Raw genomic sequence first — 24,718 nt, 5'->3', positions numbered from 1 at the left:
TTGACTTTCCTGCACATCTCTCTTTCTGTTTTTCCTCTCTCTCTCTCTTACTGTCTCTCTGTTTCTCTGTCTTTCATTCTCTGTTTCTCTCTCTCTCTCTCTCTCTTTATCCCCCTCTGTAACTGGTAGTCCATGGAACAGATAAGGCTCCATGTACTACAAAGAATTATGATCATTTCTCAATGATGTTCTTAGAATGGACGACAAGGTTTCATCTCTCAAACTTTGCTTCACTTTGCTCTACTCTTGAGATGAATTTCTTGGCATCCTTTTATAGAAAATATTGTAGCTAGGTCATGATAAAAGACATGATCATAATCCTGTAGAAATTATCCAGTGTAAGTAAAATTTTTGTAGTGAATGTCTGTGGCAGTTTAGGGTTGTGAAGTAAATATATCAGTGAGATTAAAATATTTTAATTATGCTAATCTAGCCTCCATAGTGAGGCAGGCACAAAATAAGGAGTAAGGTAATATTAGTACAAAGATTACTGAGAGTGTGATAGTGTCTGCCTTTATATTTCTCTAAAAAGATAAATTACAAGATGATGCTTATCTGCACCCATAGGCAGCCTTAGGCATAGGCCAACTAGCTGGCCGCCTAGGGTACCGCTCTAGCAGGGGTGCTTTTCCAGTATTTATTTGGTGTAGTTAGACCAGGAATGGGGCACTGGGTGGTGGTGGTGGGGGGCGCTGTGGAGCCCTTTTGCCTAGGGCACCATTTGACCTAAGGCCGCTCCTGTCTGCACCCAGGAAACCTTACCTAATGTTTTCTTGAAATCTAAATGGATGAAGACATGTTGCTGCTAGTTATCTCACATCTGACAATAAAGTACAGCAACCTGATTAAGTAAAATCCAAAAATGAGTCTCACTGTGTATGACACTAAAGAGATAATCTCATCCATAATAATGATAATAGTTATTGGCCTGGTCAAAATCTTGACATTCATCCAGAAAAAGAAACATGGGCCAACTTCCAGAATGAAGGTGGGCTTCCCTAGCTTCTATTGCCATTGCCCTAGATAATTTAAATTTTTTAAATCCATATTAATTTATGAAACTCAAAATTATTTCATGTGTGAGTGACTAGAAAACAACTACCTATCATTTGTAATGGGTATGAATAGTGACAGTCATTGCTTGGCATTGACCATGCCAATGTTTTACAAAACACACTATTATACAGTTACAGAATAGGGCAATTCAGTGAAAGTGATAAAAAACAAGAAAGAAATGCCACATGTGAAGCTGATTGAGATTGTATTGACCTTTTAGTCATAGGATGTGCCAGCACTGACATTTGTTATATCAGAACATGGTGAAATGTTGAGCTTGCGTTATCCTTAGTCTGGTATAATTGTTGCACTGTAAGATTTTGGACTGGTCCTGGACTGTGTTTGTTTGAATAAGCATCAGAAGATAATGCAGACTGACAGAGTGCTGAAGGATGGGAGCAAACAAGTACCAAGAGTGACAATCCATTAGAGAATGAACTTCAATATGTCCCACAGGAAAAATATACCACATGAGCAACTGAGGAAATCAATGCCATCAGGCTAAAACACTTAACAAAATCATATGCATCACATCACAAGCTTTTTTCTGTGAGTGTCTTATTTTAATTGCTTGAAGGAATGTTGAATTTATTTCTCTACATTGCTATTTGATAAATCTCTTGCGTTAAGAGTGAGTTATATTAGATTATGTACAATTAAAAAATGTGTTTAATCATGATATGGTCTTTTTCTTTGTACAAATGTTCTGATGTTCCTTAAAAAACATTTAAATTAAATCATAAACAGATCTATTCCTCTTTTAGTGAAGGCGTTCATACTTACCTTTTTCCTCGTAATCACTTTGCTATGGCAGCAGCCTAATTTATTTTATCAGTCTGCATGTTTTTAATATTTAGAGAGAGATGTACTTACAGGAGTTTTGTCTTGTGCTTACCTTCAGAAATATATAAGAAAAGTACTTTTAGTTTCTCTTAACATTGCCCTGAGCCTGTGTAAGTCACGAGCTAAGCTCGACTGTTTTATTTGCAGCTTTTTTATCCCCTTGAACATTGCTATTACTTGTATAACATTTTCCAACTAAAGCAGGAAAAAGATTTTTGGCAGCTCAGAATTTTAGAGATTGGCAAAAAGCTGTAAATAATGCAAAGCAGTTTGAAACTAATTAAAACATCATTAAGATGTCACAGTTTGATTTACAACTTGCACAGAATCATGTACAGTACTAATAGTAACCAAAATTAAACACAATTAAGAAAGGAACAACTGAGGGAAAGTCTCACCAAAATGCTATGAAGTTTGCTTTTGATACACCAGCTAGACAAAATAAAAGACAAACTGAAATGACAAATTGTACAGGGCTTCCCCTATATATTACTGAATGAGGGGTAGAGTCAACTGAAGTTAATTTAAATAAGTCACACAACTACATTCTAATTTATTCCACAGCAACATCCAACGGACCAACGAAGGAAGAAAGGAAGCACAATGTATAAGAAACATAGTTTTATTTGGTAAGCGCTTTCGTAGTAGCAAAGCACTACTTCATCAGACCTATATCACACACATAAAAACAGTTATATTTATGCTGATCCATCTTAACTCAACCACCAATCACTTCATCATACTACTCATCCAATTTATCAGATTAACTATTAATCATCCTAGAACCGATGAAAATAAAAACACATAATACATAGTTACTATATAAAACATAAATAGCACATAAAACAGTTCTAAAAGCATACACATTCTGCATGTTGCGTACTCTGTAAATAATGCTTTTATAAGTATGCAGATGCATAAATTCATTAGATGTATTTATATATCTACAGAAATTACACCTATAACATGGGACAGTAAATCTTACGCACTCCTTTCCTGCTATTACCTTCACTCTAGTCTTTGTAACCTAGAAACTGCTTAAGGTTCCTTTCTCTTTTGTAGGTGAACTGAGGTCTTTCTCCCATAATTTCACTTAACTCAGTATCTGATTTAAGTATAGTCCAATACTTCTGTATTACAGATCTTATATTTTTCTTTACAGAGTATGCAACGTGTAATACTCAGGATGTGGTCTATTTAGCAAACTGTATAGCCTGTGAAGCATTCTATATTGGAAAGCCCAACCAAAAGTTAAAAGAATTTCCTCACATCTCTCTGGTATAAGAAGAAGTGTGCCAACTAATGCTTTGGCAAGCATATAATGATGAATTGTGTGCAGCATAGCTTTAAATTTCGTGTTTTATCACGAGTCACACTAGGAAATAGAGGTGGTGACCTTGCTAATAAAACAGAGATAGTGGAATATAAATGGATAAATTATTTTTGGGCTGACCACCCACCATGACTAAATGTCACTAATAGTTTAAAACCACTATTAAAAGAGTAACATTCTTATGTGACGTAACTTCAAATTGATGCTTTGTTATATGAATTAGTCAAGTTTAATTTTAAGATTGTAGGCTTTTGTCCTGGTCCTTTTCAATAAACAAATCACTCTGAAAGACATTTGATGACCTTTATTAAACTTCCATAAACATGATTGATAAACAATATTTATTAATTTCAAACAAAACATAAGTGAAAATAACATCCATTAACATTAGCGTAGGAGAGCATGACCCAGCTCATCCTGATCAGTAAGCAGTGTCCATACCTCCACTCATTACTTATGAAGCAGCATGCCACCACTCACTTCAGTTACGATTTACTGAATTACACCTCCAACCAAACAAGCAGCTTACCTCGCTTGCTAATTTACTTGTCAAGCAGCGCAACCGCTCGCTTTCCTTTCCCAACTTATTGAATTGAACATCTAGCACCAGAAGGGGAACAGAAGAGGGCAAGCCTGCCCCTCTTCTCCACCCATTCCCAAACTAAAAATAACAGCAGTCCCACTAATAAAAAGGGAAGGGAGGGCTGCTAGCAAGTTCACACCACAAATGTGACTCCTACTACAGTAACACTTGCCTAAAACCCTTTAGGTCCCACCCTACCCATACCTCATTTTCTCCCAGTCATCTCTCATTCCTATTTAAGCCTATCATCCCCCTATCCTCTTAATTCCTGCTACTATATTTATCTAGCCCCACTTGAAGATGTTCCTGGACAAACTGGTCTGTTCCAAACCTCATTTGTCCCGGTCCCCTTCAATAAACACATCACACTGAATGATGTTTGATGACCTTTATTAAACTTCCATAAACATGATTATTAACCAATATTTATTAATTTCAACCAAAACATGATATAAGTGAAAATAACATCCATGTAACATTAACATAGGACAGAGTGACCCAGCTCATCCTAATCAGTAAGCAGTGTCCATACCTCCACTCGCTTACTTATGAAGCAGCATACTACCACTCACTTCAGTTACCATTTATTGAATTACACCCCCAACCAAACAAGCAGCTTACCTCGCTTGCTTATTTACTTGTCAAGCAGCGCAACCACTCACTTTCCTGTCCCACCTTATTGAATTCAATGTCCAACACCAGAGGAGGAACAGACAAGGGCAAGCCTGCCCCTCTTCTCCATCCACCAGCCTGACCAGGCTGGTCCCCCTCTCTTCGACAAACTTCCCGCAACCTAGCCACCATTAAGGCATTTGGCCAAACATCATTCGGTATACCACATCCTCTCTAACCAAGCTGGAGCAGGCTCATCACCTCCCAAAACCCTATCACATAACTAAAGAAAATAGCCAGTTACCTAAACAGCTGAAAACAAGCCACAGCTCCCTCTCCTATGCTAAGATAGCAAACCGTAACCTCATGACCTGGCATAGCCACTGCACATAAACTAAATAATCCTTACTTCATGACCTGCAATGATTCCAAGGACATTACCAGCTAATTGGACAACCAAACACTAAGCCCACTGCCACTAAAACCATGCAAAGTCAATTGCATACCATCATGCCACCTTGCAACCCCATGTTACCACCCAATGAATGTAATAACCAAATGAGATCTCTTTAAAGTCAGTGCAATAAAAATTCTGACATCACACCAACTATCCATTCTAAGCATAAAATGTTTTAAACAGCCATCATGGCATTTTAGCAGCCCAACCACCACAAGCCCTACAAGTTCCATACTGACAACTGAAAATGAACCGTAATCCCAAACAAACCTAAATGAACCTCCTATACCACGATTAACTCAATCCTTCTCCCAGGCAGGTGCAACACAAATTTACCAAAGCTAGCAACACCATGCCATATCCTTTCCTTATAAAAGCTGCCCCAACCCCATGGAGCAAGGATGTAATTCTTCTCACCCAACCCAACACACCTCATCTAGCAACACCTGCAACACATACCATTGCCATATTAACCAAGTGAAAATAAACCCTTTCCCACAACTTCATCTGCTAAACCTACGATGCCAGTTGAAGGGACTCCAAAAATTCCACATCCCTCCTCCAATTGTCCTTCCTTCCTGCCAGCCAACTAGACACAAACCAGTCCCCTCCAAAGTATGCACCCAACTCACTACCTCCTGCCATATTTGTAAACGAATGCAAATCCCATGAAGAACCCAATCCAGCTGCCAAAAGCACAGCATCCTTAGTCCCCTGCTTGTCCTTGCATTTCCCACTCAAAGCTTTTCTTCAATTTGTTACTTTTACATCCGGTAAAGAAAGAAGCCCTGGCCTACATCTGCAAAGAGTCCCAAAACAATGCCTTACTTAAGCCTGCCAACCTCAGCCTAGCCAACGGAATACCCAGTTCTTCACCTATCCCCTAAAACATCCGCATACCTATAATGGTCCATCAAACCCTACCTACTGTTAATGTACCACCTCCTAGCAGCCTAAAGGAAAGAATATCAAGAAAACCCCAATAATCTGCCTGCCCATTATTCCTTACTCCATACCTTCACAAACTCTTCCTTCTTCTATAAGAGATGAAGATTCCTACCAACTGACCCCTCCCCCTTGATTCCATAGAAAATCCTCAAGAAGACACCCCCCATCTATTAATTCATGTGCGACTTATCAGGAAACGGCACAAACAGATGACAGAATACCATACATTAATGGGAAAATGCATCCCCCAATCTTCCCTTTGACCCATGAAAAGACACCCCTGATCCCTACCCCCAAAATTTCCTTTACTCCAGCTACCCTGAAATCCATGTCAGAGACAGCCTACCTGATTCAGGCTGCTGTAAACTCAATTTCCCATCTGCCACCCGCACAGCTGAATACATACCGACACAGTTCAAACAAGTGTGCAAAATCCTATATGCCACCCCCAAACATACCGCAGTCCTGCCCTCTTACTTACCAAGTTTGGGAAGGCCATGGCAATATCCTTCTGCAGTCAAACCACCATGCAATGAATTTAACCTAACACCCTAGGAAGCCTAACACCCAGCTGTCCACTGTCTTTAGCCACAAAGCCACTAAAGCCTTCTGAGCCTTACTTTACTGTTTGAAATTTCTGATTCCATCAGCCATTGCACCCCATCCCATCAATTAATTCAAATTATTCACATACTCTCCCATTCCGAACTTTCCTTTCAACTAAAGGAGTAGGTGAAAGAGACGAAATACCCCCTTCCTACCCCCAGCTTGCTTAGCAAATCACTCATCCAGATCCCAAAGTCCACCCAACCTCAGTTGTTATTACTCCAACCTCACCTACAGACTACCCCCAAACTCTCCACAACTAAACCTAAACACCTGCTTCGACCATGCCCCTGAAGTATCTCATCCTTACCTGTCCCCACACTACTCCCATACCACACAAACTGTCATGTGCACATAAAATTGTATCACTACCTGTAACCTCACTGCATACTGCCCCAGTAGCCAAACACTCCTTGCAGTAACATCCATCACCTGACAAGATCACTTCCTTCGGACCACTTCCTTCTGACTACTGGCTGTCACCAGCTCTGGGCTTCGACCATCTGTGACTTTATGTGTAGTGCTCCAGCAGCTGAAACAGCCATTCAGGAGCATCCATCACCTGTCGAGACCATCTGTGATCTCATTGTGCACCGCTCTAGCAGCCAGAACATCTGCCACAGCAGCATCCCTCACAGCATCTGTCTGCAAGAGAAAATGCAATTGTAAGTACTCTGAAAGAACGAGAAACACACACCACCTTATTTCAGCAAATTGCCAGGGCTCTGCAAAAACATAATTTAAACTCAAATTTCAACACATCATTGTTTACTGATTACTGTCAATACCTGCACAATGCTAATGAATTAGCTCAAATTAGATCCATAATGGGATTTCTAAGAATTACTACAAAATGAAGTTTACAAATTAACTGGATAATGGTGCTCAGCAGTTAAAGAATCCTGGAAATAACTAATGTGAGCATGTCATACCACAATCCAATGTAGCTATAAAGTTCTGATGATTTACACCAATCGTTTAGTCAGAATGGGCAGTGTAGTTAAAAAAAAAATGACAGATGCCCATACTCTTCTACATAAGATTTGTCGCTCAACTTTAACATTTTATCTATGAATCACTGCCAACTGAATTAACACACTAGGAGTGTACAACTGAAGCCAAGCATGTGATTTTCAAAACTGACTGAGATGAAATTTGAAAATGGAACAGCAGATGGCGATGTAAAGCAAAGCAATAGTTTGGCTGCCTTAAAGGCTAGTCTTGATGATTGGACAGGTACCTTAAATTTGCAGTAGGATTATAATGTATAGCCGCATTTAATTTGGGAGAAGACCACTATTCTGTGACTCAAAGGTGTGACAAGCTGTTAAGGGTGTCTACTTAAAGGTGCACATGCCTATACATTTAGAACATTTGCCTAGTATTGTTTTATCCACAACCCCACCAAGATAAGCTTGAAAGTTTCATAAAGCAATTCTTCAAAGTTAAAAAGATAAATTCTTGCACAGCAGGGGGTGAGCTATTTGTATTAGGAAGCCCTACAAAACATAATTGTCACATTTAATCTACTAAACATAACATCCAAAGTGAAAAAAATACAAATGTTCAGTTTATGGAAACACCAACCCAATTCAACTATACCCATGGCAGCACCATGCATACACAGCAATTGGCTGCCTCTCATCCCACGAACCCACATATTACTATCCTGGAACCATCCAAACCATCGTGCGCTGCCATTGACTGCTCTACCATCACCACCAATGATCACAACTGAAGCCAAACCCAGTGCTGAACCGCATCCCGACTCATACCCTCCTTTTCAAGAGGGCCACTCTCTTCACTGTCCAAAGAAACAATCACACAGCACCATACCTCTCAGCCTCTTAGAGCAAGAAATCTGGACAAAGCCTAACAGAATTGGGGGTCAGGAGTTACACAAGCCTCATAACTACTTCTGCTTGATCACACCCACTTCAACCCACACACACACACACACACACACACACACACACACACACACACACACACATAGAAACATGAGAAAAATATGTTTGTGTTCTATTTCACACTCGGTAAACAGCAAATAATGCTAAAGTGAAATGGCTCAACCCATCTGACTTGCACTTCGCATACAGCGATATAAACCCTCTTTTCCATTTTTTTTTATCATTTTACTCTTGGCAAAAGGAAAACCATCACCATTTTTTTTTCTGTTGCAGTCTGAACTCCCCAGTTCCTTACCAGGTTGCCATGAAGCACCAGACTATGTCAATCACCATCTAGTTTCTGTAACTTTAATGATGGTCCTTATGTCTGTAATCCAGCACCTTTACTGCCCAAACCCAGTTCTTTGAGGGACTACAGAAAATATTCAGCAAAATCAGGGAAGTGCCTAAGATCAAGGATACTTGAGATGTACAGCATAAACTGCAACTAGTGCTCTAATAACCTAGAAAGTTGCTCTCTCTCTCTCTCTCTATATATATATATATATATATATATATATATATATATATATATATATATATATATATCCTTCCCCAATATACACAAGTTTTATTAATAAAAGACAAAACATGAGGCAAAGTCAGGACACTCTGGGGAAAATCTGGACGGTTGAAAGGAATGCCCGGCACTAATAAGACAGCTTCAGTTTGAGAGTGGAAAAGAAAGCAGAACAACTATCCACGAACTGCACAAAACTGATGTCGACCAATTTGCCATGATAGAAATGCAAAGTTAGCACTAGCTGAACTTCACAATCTAGACTTGGGCACAAAAGTCTTGCCTTCATTGGTCTTTGACATCTGTCACCATAGGCAGTCTCAGAGTCAGCAAGCTCCACCATCAGCACCTCTGCACTTGGCTCAAGCCTACTGCATCCACTTGTTCTTTTTTTTTTTTTTTTTTTTTTTTTTTTTGTGGCAATGATAGCGCATCAACTTCCTGCCCTAACAGTTTTCAGTCACTGAGCATGTACTGTGAGCAACTGTTATTTCCGGACACAATACAACCCAGGAATTAAGTCTGGGACCTGTCTTAACAACCAGAGTTTTCACAAAAATGCCTCAGAGTAGGGGAACAAGCCAACTCAGCTGGCAAAAAACTAAAAAGCCTCCAACTCCAATGGCCATATTAAAAGCAACCATGGGTCACCACAAACGTACTACATTATCGATCTTATAACCGACATGGCTGCATACCATATCACAGCTAACCCAACAAGTAAATCCATGGTGACAACACCACCAATGACTATGACAAAGCAAATAACTGGCATAACTGTCCAAAATACCATAGCGGAGCAATAAGTTCCTAAACTACCAATACAAAGTGAAGGAAAACCATTCTACGGCTCTACTCACATTTTCCCCACTATGTTAGAAGCCCTATTACCCATATGCTGAAGCAAAACACCCACAAAAACAAAAAACAAAAACAATTGTATATATTTACATTAGATTTTCCACAAGACCTAGTGCACTTCATACTGCCATCCATTATTAGCCCAAGGCCTACCTGTTGGCTCTACTGGTTGTCTTGGATGTAGTACTTGCAAGTAACAAGTTCACACCAAAATTGTGACTCCTACTCCAGTTACACTTGCCTAAAACCCTTTAGGCCCCTCCCTACCCATACCTCATTTCCTCTCAGTCATCTCTCATTCCTATTTTACCGTATCCTCCCCATATCCTCTTAATTCCTGCTACTAATATTTGTCTAGCCCCTCTTGAAGATGTCCCAGGACAAAGTGGTCTGTTCCAAACCTCATTTATACCATGTGATGAGCTGTGTTGTTTTTATTGGCTGGCATCTGATATATATTGATGCATTACAGCTTGTCTGTTTTAACACTATACTGAACAAGAGTTTGTTAACTCGAAAGCTTCGTTTGTTGTTTTATAACAAACTGACGGTTTTGGACTATTGTTTCTCCTGCTTCTACAATCTTTGACTTCCCTGGTCCAGTTTTGGCTGTTAGGTGAATTTTTAATTGTCTTTCTGGCTATTCTCTTGGTACGCTGCTTTCTTCCCACATGTTCTTCCTGTCTCATGTTACGCATGCATGCTAACCCTAAACCTGCCCTGCTCCTAACCCTATACATTAAGTTATGAAAACTCTTTTCCTTATCAGTACATCTGCACAAGACACTCAGACATATATAAACACATCACACATGCATAAAACTAAATCTATTGTCTGAATTAGCCCTCACTCTAACCATTACACCAATCCGTAGCACACACTCGGGAACATTCATTACTACACATTTGAAAAAAATGCCATTCAATAAACTTACACAAACACTCCAAAACATTCAGGCAAACATACACCACAAAACCTGCCCCTTTACTTCACCCTCACTGTAACCCTATCCTAGAAACACTTGCACATATACAGCACTAAATCTATCTCCTTAGAGAGCTCTTAAACCTAGCCAACAAGCATTCACATATACAAGTCCACACACACACACACACACACACACACACACACACACACACACACACACACACACACACACACACACACACACACACACACACACACACACACACACACACACACACACACACACACACACACATACACACAAACACACACATTATAAAACCTGTGCCCTACATAGCCTTTATCCTAACTCTAATATGCAACACTTGTCTATACTTTCAACCCAGTCCCACTTACCTTACCAAGACATATTCAAACTTTTCCATTCAAATAAAATACTTGTGTAATGTGAGATACTTACCATCCTGAGCACACATTGGAAAATATTGCCATTTCATGCATTGTCCGACACCTGTTTTTGGACCCATGCATAACACCATCCTTGCAGCTTTAGCATCAGAGAGTACCATCTTGTACATAGAGCTATTAGAGACAAAGGAGAAGAACCAATGGGACGACAGGTACTTTTGCATCGAGGTAGCAGGTTAAAAATTCTAAAGGTCATACCAGAATTTTTGTTATTGTGTACTTCAATACAAGTTTGCTGACCAGATAAATTACATGTTAACCGAGTAACTTACATTTTCATTTCATTATCTGTTTATTTCAATGTGTTAACTGGGTAGATATCTGGTCAGCTGACACTTTTCAGCCATGACATGGGCTCTTTTTGGAATAACAGAAGGTATAATCAATTAAACAAGGAGCACAAAAGCACATTTTTGTTTGAAAAAAATCTGTTTACGCTTTTGGCAATGAGGAAAATGTAGTGCAAGAATTATTTTCAGTGATCTTCCCTTGACATTAGTAGGTTTGGGGGAATTTACACTTGTTCTAAATAGCTTAGCACTCGTTTTTGTGGCATTAAGAATAATATTGCAGCTGTAATGACAAGTTTCTGGAGAGGTAGAAAGGTGATTCAACAAATTCTGAACACCAGAGAGATTTTTCCTACTATTAAAGTTGAGCTATACACCTTCTTGAATAACATACTGTTTATGTACAAAACTGGTAAAAATGGTCAGTCTCAAATTTCTCTCTGAAATTTGGCTCTAGAAAATAATTTCTTATTTTAATGTTAAAAAACTATATCCTCTTTGGATTCATTCCTTATCTACTTTGAGCATCTACCGTTCTATCTTCTTAATTGGATGCTAAGAATGAGTTAATTACTACATTTTGTAAGCACATACACACACAAACTCACCACTTGCGCACATGCACATGCACACTGTCTGGTGTACTGACATGCACAAGCACACATAAACATGCACACACACACACACACACACACACACACACACACACACACACACACACACACACACACACACACACACATGCTTCCTCATGGTTTCTAGCTCCTCATGGGTATCATGTATACACACACACACACACACACACACACACACACACACACACACACACACACACACACACGCTTTCTCATGGCTTCAAGTTGAAATGTATCTCGTGTTTCTTGGGCTACTGTCTCCTTGCCATACAACTGGAACCTATGCTTTTTCATATTGTTTGCAAGTTCTTGTAGTATAAGCAGTGCCATACTACCATTCTGAGTTTTAAATGAGAAAAACACATTCAAATGCATAATGTTACAATTATTTCATAAGTGGGTTTTCTTCCATTATGTTACAGAGTTTATTTGCTTTTAACAGTGAAATGCTTCAGCACAATAATTAAATTATCAGTAGATAAAAATGGATTTAGAAGGGTTAACTATGTTGAAAACAAAACTTTCCACCACCGTTTTAACTGAGAATATGAGGTAATTTAGATTCACCACATTATTTTGAAAGGAGCAGTTGACATATGCTAAGGTAGATGCAAGCATGGAATCATTAATATTTGCAATTATTCTGGGCCAGAATAATGCACATTTCCTTCTGCATCTGTTTAGAGCAGGTAAGTATGGGAGTTGAACAACAGGGTAAATATGGAAAGAGAACAAACAGGGCTTTATTTTTTTTCTTTACTTCTTTTTCTACTTTGCTGTGAATTCAGCTGATCTCATCAAAGATTTGTTCGTGAACATTCTAGAAGTGATTATTTATGTTAAGAAGATAATATAAATTCACCATGCACAACTGTGCTATTTAATAATTTGAAAGTGAACATAACTGTTGTTTCTTTTTGTCTGAAGCAAGGCTCAGAAAAAATAGTTTGAAGACATTTATAGAAGAGAAAAAAAAATGGTCCTTATGAGGCAAAAAGGGATAAGCAGTTAGTGTGATGGCTGTCACTGGTACTTGGCCTTGTTATGTTTATCAGAAGAGAAGTCATCTAGATCTCTTTCCTGCTGCTCTTCAGAGGGATGTGTTTGCCATAAGGAGATGCCCCCCCCCACCCATTCCAGACAGGGATTGTGTACAGAACACCTGCTCTGCCAGCCTTTCCTTCAGACAGCATTAATTACAGCTACAGAGAAAAACAACCACCTGCTACTCTTGAACTGCACTTGCTTTACTGCCAAAAGCGTAAACATAATTCCACTCCATTGACTCATTACTTACCCAAATGAAAATAATTAACTATGTTTTTTTATCCTGCAAGATGCAGGAGCATCCTGCTGTCATGCATGAATATATCATTCATGAATATACATAGATACAGGAAGACTGAAACACACACACACACACACACACACACACACACACACACACACACACACACACACACACACACACACACACACACAGGCCCACACATGCGGACACTCACATCAGTGATATTTTCTTTATTTACCTGGCACTTGTTTACTGAGCTTGCACATAGCTTAATGATCGGCTATTCTAAATCAGAGAATCCCTGCTACAGTAAGGAATAGTCATGTTTATTTGTGAGGATATGGCTGTCTGACTCGAGATACTGTTTCCTTTTTACTTAAGCCTTTAGAGAGAGTAGAAAAATGTTGTGATCATAAAGTAGTTGGCAAATACTTGTGAAACTAGTAAAATGATATTCAGTACTGAAAAAAGCCATTCATCTTAAAACTCTGTGCATCTTGCCTTTTATGTGGTAATATGAAAGTCAAAAAAGCAGACACAAATGCAGCCTTCGGTAGACAGATGCTCACTTATGAGCCTCTGAATTATAATGACAGAAGAAAAATGAATAATGGAAACCTGTAAGGTAGATACCACATAAGTAACACAACTCTCATGAATGTTTGTTCTGTTGTAAGAAACATGTCTGAAAATAATCATATGCCAGTTGAGGAATCTAATTTTTGTCAAATATGTTTTATAAAAATGTGTTTGAGTACGTTTGTAGTTTGATGCATATTTAAAAAATGGATGTTGTTGTTTATCACTGAAGGTTGTTAATAACTGTTTGTCGATCATGCGTATGTGTTTGTTTGGTTCCTGTTACATCGAATTCACGCCAGTGCAATAATATAATACAAAAATAAAAGGAAATGAAAATAAAATGAGCGCTCACTAGTGAGATTATGGATTACCTTAAAGTCAAGATTTGTCTAATGACTGTCTTCAGTCAGTGCTCTGTCAAATCTTGAAAACTAAAAGTTCTAGCAAAAGAGAATGCAGATTAATGTACACTAACAGTACTTGGGGGTTCATCTTTCACACAATTGGGATGTAAAATAGTGCACTTAATGGTGGACTGACCACAACCCAACTGCTCTTACTTTGGCAAGCTTATACAAAAACATGTGAAAGATTTATTGGCTGCCCTACAAGCTTTCCTAGTACTTGGGGCCAACAAATTCCATCAGAGGAGCTAAGTTCTCCCTTTCCAATCATTCACAAATCTTCTAGAATCTGTGTGGGTAATGCTGATGCCTCCAGGGGGGCAGCTGCAAAAGTTTGCACACCTACAGGTGAGAAAGATTATCAGCACGTTTATTATAACTATTTGGAAGAAGAAGATAAGTTAATACATAAACTTTGTAGTACTAGCTGCCTAAGATGGGACTGAACCCACAGTGACTTGGATGACTTTTCACTAAAACCTACACCATGTTGTTAGACTGAAAAAAAACACTTTTTTGTTCTGCAAATCATTATGTCAAACAACCACTGCAACCCAGAAGTGCAGTAAATCCAGAAATGTAATGTCGTTTCTCCTTTCAGGAGACCAAGTTGCGAACCAAAGAGCTGAGAACCATTCTTCTTTAATCTATGTTCCCTTTCCATATCTCCTAGCTTCATCAGTGAAAAATTGCGGAGTCTCACTTGCCACCTATTCTTCCTGCCAAAAAGATCTGCCATTAAAGTCGGCCAAAACAATGGGCTACAACTGGTGGTCTGATTTTACTTGTTTAGTTACTCTGACCCTGTGATGCTTTTTGTGATCACCCAAAAGCAAATTAGTTAATAGTATAGGAAAAATCCTACCTGGAGCCACTACCCTATAAATAACTTTAAAATGTCATCTCATTCCATCACCAGAATTATTTTCATTTTTTGGCTGACAACGATGATTTAATGTAAAAGTTCAAAACTTCCAGATTAGTCTAAGCAATCTAAATGAAGTAGAACAGACATCATCCTGAAGATCTTAAAATGTAAGAGTATTCAAAGAGCCAGCTATCTTCTCATGAGCTAAAAGCCCACCAATCTAATGATGTAGATTCTTGAAATGAGATGACTTTTCTTTGTGGTCCCCTTCACCTACAGACAAGAAATCATTCAAAAAGTAGACTACTGCTTCCAAAACCATTGTGGGGTAGTGCTACATTTCTCAAAATTGGCAGATGCCACTGCACACCCCATGGGCATGTTCATGTCAAAATTGTAAAAAAAAAAAAAAAAACATCAAAGTTCATGTTAAGCACATGCCAATCCTTTGGGGTAACTGGTAGAAGCTGAAATGCCAATTTCACTTCCAATTTATCCAACCCAGGATCATTAAACTGACAAATAATATGTAAGGCATCATTTAATGAGTAGTCTTTAAATCTAGCATCCCACTTGATGATACTATCACTGACAGATGACCCACCGGGATAAGACAAATGCTGAAGTAAATGAAACTCACTTTCTCTCATTTTTCAACTCCAAGTCTAGTGACGATACTTTAAAAGCTTTATAAGGAGTTGAAAGAAAGGGGGCCTGCAATTCTACCTTTAACAAACTATTTGTATAATAAACCCCCTTTTTATTTTATGTACTTCAAATTTCTATGGATTTCAATATTGTGGGAGACCTTAGATTTGATTGGAAGCCCTGATGAGAAATCCTACACTAATTATACCTTTACTCGGTGATCAGCTTTAATGGGGGAGTGATGCAATTCTACTGGAAGCACCAAAAGGAATGACCTATTTTTGTTCCACAAAATTCTATTCTATTCTTCTGTTCTTCAAAGTTCATTCTATTGCATGCTCTGACTTCAGAAAGTTTGTCTTTCCTGTAATTAATTCAGTATATTTATCTTTAAGAGGAGGTGATTTAAAAACTGTTTTAGAATCGAAGGAAACTTATTGGCAACTAAGATTTAATGCATTGGTTTCTCCGGGGATAAATGTGGTAATAAGTATCCATAGTAAATTAAAACTGCTATCTTTAAAAGTTAATAGTTAAAAACTTACATTTTTAAGTAATATAATTGTTATGTTACGATTATGGCAATGGCATGGTGAATAGGTGGTATTGTACTTCTATATTTTCTTTGGTTTACTATCAAAAGGGTGATCAGACTTTGTTCAATTTACATTAGTTTGAATGCCCAATTCGATAATATTGAAAGAACGAAAAATAAAATGTTGAAATGCACAACACCAAATGTACTACAGCATTTGCTGTTGTGCATATCAACATTTTAATGCAGATCCCACTATAGTGGGGATCGGAAAATGTACCCTTTCCCTCACTATAGTGTGATCTCGGAGTTTGTATATATAAGTAGCAGGGGGTCTGGGGGGTGCAGGGGGGTTTGCTTCTTTACTATGTTTTGCAGGAAACTGCACATTGTGAAAGTGTGGAGAATGTTCAAAAAATGTCTAATTGGATATTCTCCACTTTCACATTTGACAAGTTTTGCAGTTGTTCTTTTGTTTTTCACTTCTTTAGTTCAGGAATATGATAACTCACACAAGGTGCGATCTCACAACTGATAGAAACCATTTTCTTTTGTGTTTAGAGTGTTTCTGCTACTTTATTGTCCAAGTAATGTTATCAATTAAGCAACTTACTGGTGCTATTTGTTTGGAGAGTGTGTATTTAGTTCTGAAGAAGTCTAGCATTTGGCTTAAACAAAAGCGCATAACTTTTAATTAACTCTCCATTTTGGGATATTAATTTTTTGTTTTGAATCTTCTTTTACTTTGTTGAGTGTGATCTAAGTATCCTTCGATGGGTATTTTATTTTTATTTATGATTAGAAACCCAATCATAATTATCTGTATACACGGAGCATTATCTGCTCCATGTACTACTAGTAACAGTACAAAAAGGGGAAAAAATGCTAAATGTTTTGCTGACTTTCAAAGCCAAAAAGCACTTAACCAGTTAATGGGCCCTGTCAGGAAGGAAGTGTAACTCAGTCACTTATGTTTATACTCACCTTCCATACCTTGTAACTGTCCAGATTTTTGCATAATGTCCAGAATTGTGCCTCATTTGTTTGGTCTGTTTCTCATAAAGTCTGTGGTTTTCAGACAGTTCATGGAGGTTACTGAACACTGACATACATTTGAGATTCATAGTTCACATCTTTCAAAAAAAATGCAGACGAACAGACATCCTATTATTCTAGCTACATTCTACGTTTGTAAGAGGAAAGGACACCTTATCAATATAGACAGCAGGTGGAACAAATTTTTTTATTCTGCCTCTGTCATTTGTTTGTCAGTACTGGCAGATTTTACTGCCTAGCATGGGACCCAACCTTAACACCTTAAGTGGGGGGTGTTTAACATTTGTTAAGGTCAGGTCTTGTGCCACTCTAGAACTTAACTGATTTGTCTTTTTCTGAATATCAGAGTGTAATCACCACACCCCATGCACTACGTCTTTTGCTCCCGGTCCATCAGACTCCACACTATATTGTATTCTCACTGTGTTAGTTAGATGAAAAAATTTCAGTTTAATCTCCTCTCTTCAAACAACCCTGTGGTGAAGCTAGGGCTTGCTGAATATTGACAGATATCACCTGTTTCGAATTTCCTGCAAAAAACAACATGCTCCTAAAAAGAAAATATAAAACGATATCCATAGAAATGTAGAAAAGAAAAAAAAAACACAGCCTCAAAAGGGGATTGAACAAGGAACCTAGCTCACCAAAAACAAACACATTATAAGTTATACCAAAGTGAAACTGCCCAATGGAGCACTAAAAATTAGTGATAATCCTAAGATAACTACATTACCCTAATAATTAAGTATAACATAATACCTCAAGTGATATGCCATACTCTATAAAGTAATTTGTTTGTACAATATTGAAAAAATGTCAGTCAGATTCACCTCTTCGTATATGTTTTTTATAGCAAAATAAGCCTAGAAACAAATGGAATTAACAAGCAACCTAGCAGTACCAATTAATTCTAACCATTGTACAATGTTTAAGATAATAACCACATTATCTATAGTGCATGCTGTCAGTTAATACAAAACAGGGGTGGGGTGTAGACATAACTTATAATTATCTGCAATCATATCCTTCAATTGCAACTCATTATGATGAGCATATATATACTGATTCTTAAAAAGCTGTTCCCCACTTAGATCCACATTGAAAAGGACTGTCACACATACAGTGATATGGTTTCTTTTGTTTTTTTTAGTATCTTTAGAAAATAATGCTAAATCATAGTAATCCATGAAATAGTGTAAGCATAAAGGAATGCACTGAAACCATCCTATAATCTATCTGACCGAAGTCAGTAACAACAAGCAACGACCTAAAGTTATATAATTACATTTCCATTATGGTGTGCTAGATATTTATTGAGCTAATCAAAATTCTTGTCAGAGTGCAAAGTGGGAAAAGGAACGACCAAAGTGTAAGCTCTGAAAAACTACAGAAATACTGAAATGGTTCCCACACTGAACAACAACCAATAAATGGCTGTCATGTAATATGATTTGAAATGATTCATTTAGCTTGACTCCCCTGACTGAAACTTTTTCAAAATAGATTAAACCTGGAGATGATGTAGAAAGATATAATAATGCATTGAATAAAATAAGTTTGCATTTAATATTTTGTAATTTTATTTGTATTTGGTAGATTCTGAATAACATAATCACTGTTAGATATAATTTAACCAATACAGACCTGTAGACCTTTTAAATAATAAATTAGTTATTCCAGAATGTGTTGTGTTAAGACACCAATTTATTTCCTTTTGCCACAGTTTTTAATTTATACTAAACTTTCTTGATACACTTTTTAGATGCAGTTTTGGTGCATTTCTATTACAGAGCAAATGCAGACTAGACTGCCAGAATTATTATTATTCATGTGCAATTTGATAATAATATATTTTAATTTTGAAATAGCTGTTTGAAACATTTAGGTATGTATACCCAAATTCAGGAGACTTTAAGGAAAATGAAGTAAACTAACAGCAACCAAATGGTAAAAAAGGTATGAAAACCAGAAGGGTAAATGCTCCAAATGTTTAACAAAACCAAACACAGCACCACATATTGTATGTGGTGCTGTGCTTGGTTTTATTAAATATTTGGAGCATTCATGCATCTGGTTTTCCTACCTTCTTTACCTTTTGGTTGTTTAGGTATGTATGTTTATTGTTATTTTTTTATTTATTTGTTTGACATTTGTTGACCAGGATTGTCCGACTGGACATCAGGTGTCCGTTTTTAGCAGAGGCCTGGGAGAAAAGCTCCAGAAGTACAGCAGTTACAGCATTTAGTGCAAACAGTAAACAGTTACAGAAGAATTGTTGACATATAAGGTAGAATAATTTTGCAATGAGTAGTATAACACAGTTGGATATGTGACTATTAACTAAGTAGATAATTAGGTAATAACAAAAGAATAAGAGTAAGAATAAAAGAGTAAGAGTAAGCTATTTACATATTTACAAGCAGCATTCATGAGACTTTAAAGGGATGTACAATGAATACAGGTTGTAATTTTTGAACATTTTTAGACAATAAAGCATTGTTTTACACTGTCACAAATGTTTTGTGATTCATGAATGGGTATAAAACACCACAGAAATGTAAGCCATGATGTTCAGACTTGCAGATTGCAAAGTGGGTGTAGTAATATAAATAAACACCTGTGCAGTGTCAACTAATATTTGTAAAAATGGTCCCCACTTCATTGACATAATACATATGAATATTTAATGGTGCAAAAATTGCACAGGGCTTGCTAAGTTTTTGAAGTATACTAACCTGAAATGACAGTCCAATGAACAATACACTAAAGGGTGTAACCCATTAATGTTCAAGATTAATATGACACTTTCTAGGACACATATTGCATATTTTATACATTATGATGCTTCCAGGAGCATTCTGATACAGGCAGTTTGAATTTTAATGTATGCCCTTCCATTTGTTTTGATGCCATGAGCACACAGGTGCTAGACTAATGAGCCCCAAGCCTAAAACAGCTTTTGTAATTGAATATCTGAGTTTTTTCAGCATGCACACACACACACACACACACACACACACACACACACACACACACACACACATATGCTGCTGTCTGTTTCCATGAAATGGAGGAATGTAGCCATGACTGTGACCCAGATAATGAATGACACTTATATTCTCTTTCGTATATCATTAAGCATGTCAGGTGTGTACTCATTCCCCATGTTGTATCCTGCCAGCCATTTGTACTCCTTCATGCTATTACAGAATACAATTTTTTTGTTTTTGCTGCAAACATCCTGCCCTGTACACTACACTACACTAAGACACATCCAGCTCCATGCACTTCACTGGTATTGTTGTGGTATACTGTGTTATATTGTGATACCATGTGGTGTGTATGTTGTGGTGTGACGTACTATGGTGTGCAGTGTTGTAGACTCATATGAACTTTGAAAAAGAAGAGTGTACGCTGACAAGCCACTATGGGGTGCAATGTGAAGTCACAAAGATATCATTTTATTCAAATATGAAGGAATAAAAACATTCTTTGTATTCCATGTTATTGTTAATTGATCATGTAACTATGCAGTGTTCACATAGGGCTGACTTCTGGGTAACATCTGGTTTCTTTTCTCACAGTGATATGTGACCTCCTTATGCACATAGATCAGCATCCTGACTGGGTTGTTATGTACTACTGGCACATGCATGTTATGCAACACCTTCCTGCCAAGTGTGCATCTACCCATGTCACTGCTCTTACTTTTTTTGTGTGTGTGTGTGTGTGTGTGTGTGTGTGTGTGTGTGTGTGTGTGTGTGTGTGTGTGTGTGTGTGTGTGTGTGTGTGTGTGTGTGTGTGTGTGTGTGTGTGTGCGTGTGTGTGTGTTTGTGTGTGCACGTGTGTGTGTGTGTGTGTACCACATATGTTTAGTGTTCTGTACCTAGCAGCACATCATATTTCTTTGTTGTATATACATTGCTTATGTGTGGCCTTACTGTGACATAGTCAGACACATTTATCTGTCTTTTTATGTTATCCAGCTGGATACTATCATCTCTAACTGCATGGTACACTGTGGAATCTGTATCCCATCACATGATAAAGATCATGTGTTACCATTAGGGACACTATGTCAGGTACTGATCCTCACACTTTATCTTCTTTGCACTAACTTGCTTTACAATTTGTGATGCTTGAACCTAAATGACTCTAAGATTACACTGCTGTGTAGGTATAACTTATTTGGTAGCTTCTTTGTATGCTTGTACCCAACATCATGTTATTTGCCTTTTTCTTTTTTAATCTTTTAGCATTGATACACAAATTCTGCTTATGCTGTGCAATATAGGTATATTAACACACTCTGTTGAATGCATACTATGTGTGTACTTATGGTGCCTTTTAGTCAGTAGTGGTTTTTGTAAATGTTTTTTATTGATTTGTATACTGGCTCCATTTGCACTTTTCTCTACATGATCTTACATATTGTGCCATACATATGTACCTCCATTTGACTTACTTTATGCTATATCATGTTTCCCAATATAAAGTTTTGCAGAAATGTAAACCCCTATGCAACATGCTATTTGTAAATGTGCAGCGCAGTTATTTGGCATTACCCTTTTTCTACAATTGGCAGTTTATTCATTAATTCCAACCATTATGTATTACACTTTCATATCATAGCTAAATCATTTAAATGTTATGGTGGGAAACTAAATGTCTCACTCCATGATAGCCTAAAAGAACCCAAAGCAGCAAAGTATAATATTATACTTTCTGCTGAATTCAATACAGACTATTCCTTCCTGCCCACCCATTCACAGTATTAACTAAATCACCTCTCCCATTACGCAATGTGTTTGCAGTGGTTACATGCCAAGGATATATTTTTCTGAACTAGCTGAACTAATGTAAAAGAGCTTTGTATTTCCAGACTTCTCCTGCCTGCCTAATTAAGAAATGTTTTTCACTGAATAAAGACAAACTGCACTGCATTTGGAATCTGATACAACTATGATAAATAAATCAGTTTGCAGGATTGTACTTAGCCAGACAGGTTCCTTGCTTCAAGAAGAGCTTCTGCCATCAACTTAATCTGCCTTAGGTCGGCTTAAGCTGCTTTTCTAGATAGCTTTCATAGAACTGTGGAAGGAAAGTTTAACCTTTAGACACAGTCCTTGTCTGCCCATCCATCTTGGGCAGTGAATGTACTCCATGAAAGTCCACTGGCCAAAAATATTTGCAGAAGCTTGATATTCCCTTAGTAATACTAATTTTAACTTTATTAAGAAAAAATACAATATCCACAATTCAAATTCCTTCCAATATTTGTAATATAAAGTTTTCTAGCTTCTCAAATGATATTAAATTCTACATACATAGTACTTATGCAACAAGTAGAAATTGACAGATCAACTACACTTACTAAATGTTAGCAGCTATCCAGTTGTTATTTGGCACAAAGCCAGGCAAATACCAAGACAGCCAGACATTATGGAATTCATGGGGAAGACAAGCTATATCTCAAGATTTCATTTAAAATGAATCTGTTTTACTACAAAAGGTTTCCAAAAACACAGGGACAACACAGCACAATATGTAACTTAGAAGCAAACAGTACTGGTATATCAGTTAAGCGCTTTTGTCCTAAAAGGACTTCATCAGAACTGGAATAAGCCTTCCCCAAAACTCTTTGGGCTGCCAAGTTATACTTATATTTAATTTATTTATATTTTGAAATACATTTCCATACAGTGTTTACATGGTTTCTTAAAATGTACTTCTTATATTTATGGTTTAAAAAAACAAATGATTGTAGATTGTTTATATTAAGTTAGAAATTATTATTTTAAAGAAGTTGTATAAATTCTAATGAACTGATTTAGCATAATTCTACAGAAAAGTTCATGCACAAGTTTTTTTAATTGATTAATTAACTAACTGCTTTAAAGTTTGATGAAATCATGTGACTATATTCTTATTCCTATTTAAATGTTTTAGGGAAGATTTATATCCAGTTCTGATGACGTCCTTTTAGGACAAATGCACTTAACTGGTATGCCAATAGTGTTTGGTAAATAAAGTTGTATTTATTTGAGTATTTGCAGCCTGTTTGTTTTGTGCACTCAGTGAAGCTGGGTGGACAGGCTACGTTCCAGTTCTAAATGTACCACATAAGAAATTTCCAATAAGTAGAGGCTCTGTTTGAAAATGTGCTTACAGATTAATTTACACCACCCCCAATATAGTTGCCATCCTTTAGAATCTTCTAACTTCATTTAGCTGTGAACAGTTTTCCCTGACATCCTGCACATACTTCTGTTTAAGTCAACCTTTGTAGAAGAGGATAAGCAACTTGGACATCAAAAATGTATTATAATGCAATTGATCCATATATAAGTCTATGTGATAAAAATGAGTGTGCTACTTTGAGTTTTGCATTTTGTAAAACTATTTTTATTAACTCATTCATTTTCTGATAATTCAGTTTATTGTAATCAGCACTGATATTAGGATGCAGTGGGTACAAGTAATAGTAGAAATAAGGAAATCATGAAAATCACAAGGCAAGGCTCTACTTATTTAATTCTTTCTTCTCATATAGTCACATGACATGGCTAGCCAATCCATGCCCTTTTACACTGTGAGGTAAGCAATGCAATATATTTCCAATGTGAGTATGTGCAGCTGTGAATCCATCCATCCATCCATCCATCCATCCATCCATCCATCCACAACCACCTTTTTCCATTTTTGCACATGGGGTCAGGGTGTCACTTCAAGAGTGACAAGTATTTCTTCCATTTTATTTGCGATCATGGTGGTGATTAACAAAATCAGCTAGTTGTTGTCTTTCTAGGGGCAGTATGTGCGTGTAAAAGCAAGGGACAGTTATATGATCAGAGTCAAACACTCATTGATATAGTTGCTGGCTTGGGTGCAATGCATATTGGTGTGTGTCTGAAAGAAGCAAATTGAAATACATTGCTGTGGCATTTTTTTTCTAAAATCCTGTCATAATTATCTTTAGGGATGTTCTTCTCTTGCAGGTATTTTTGAATTGGAAAGATGCTAGACATGCTGTTCTGTGGGTACTGAATACAGTACACCTTACCTATAGTAGCAATTCCTTCATTTTTTTTTAATTTAATTTCAGAGATTATGATCAGGTATGTGGTTCTGAATGACAGGAACCAAATCTGAATACTGGTATGTGTGCTTCTTCCTTTACATATCATGTTTGCCATATATAAGATGAACCAATTTTTTAGGCCAATTTTTTTGTCATAACATTTT

Source organism: Protopterus annectens, chromosome 15.part0 (genome assembly GCF_019279795.1).
Source record: "Protopterus annectens isolate FY-2018-M chromosome 15.part0, PAN1.0, whole genome shotgun sequence".
Lineage (NCBI taxonomy): Eukaryota > Metazoa > Chordata > Ceratodontiformes > Protopteridae > Protopterus > Protopterus annectens.
Note: the sequence above shows the minus strand (reverse complement) of the source record.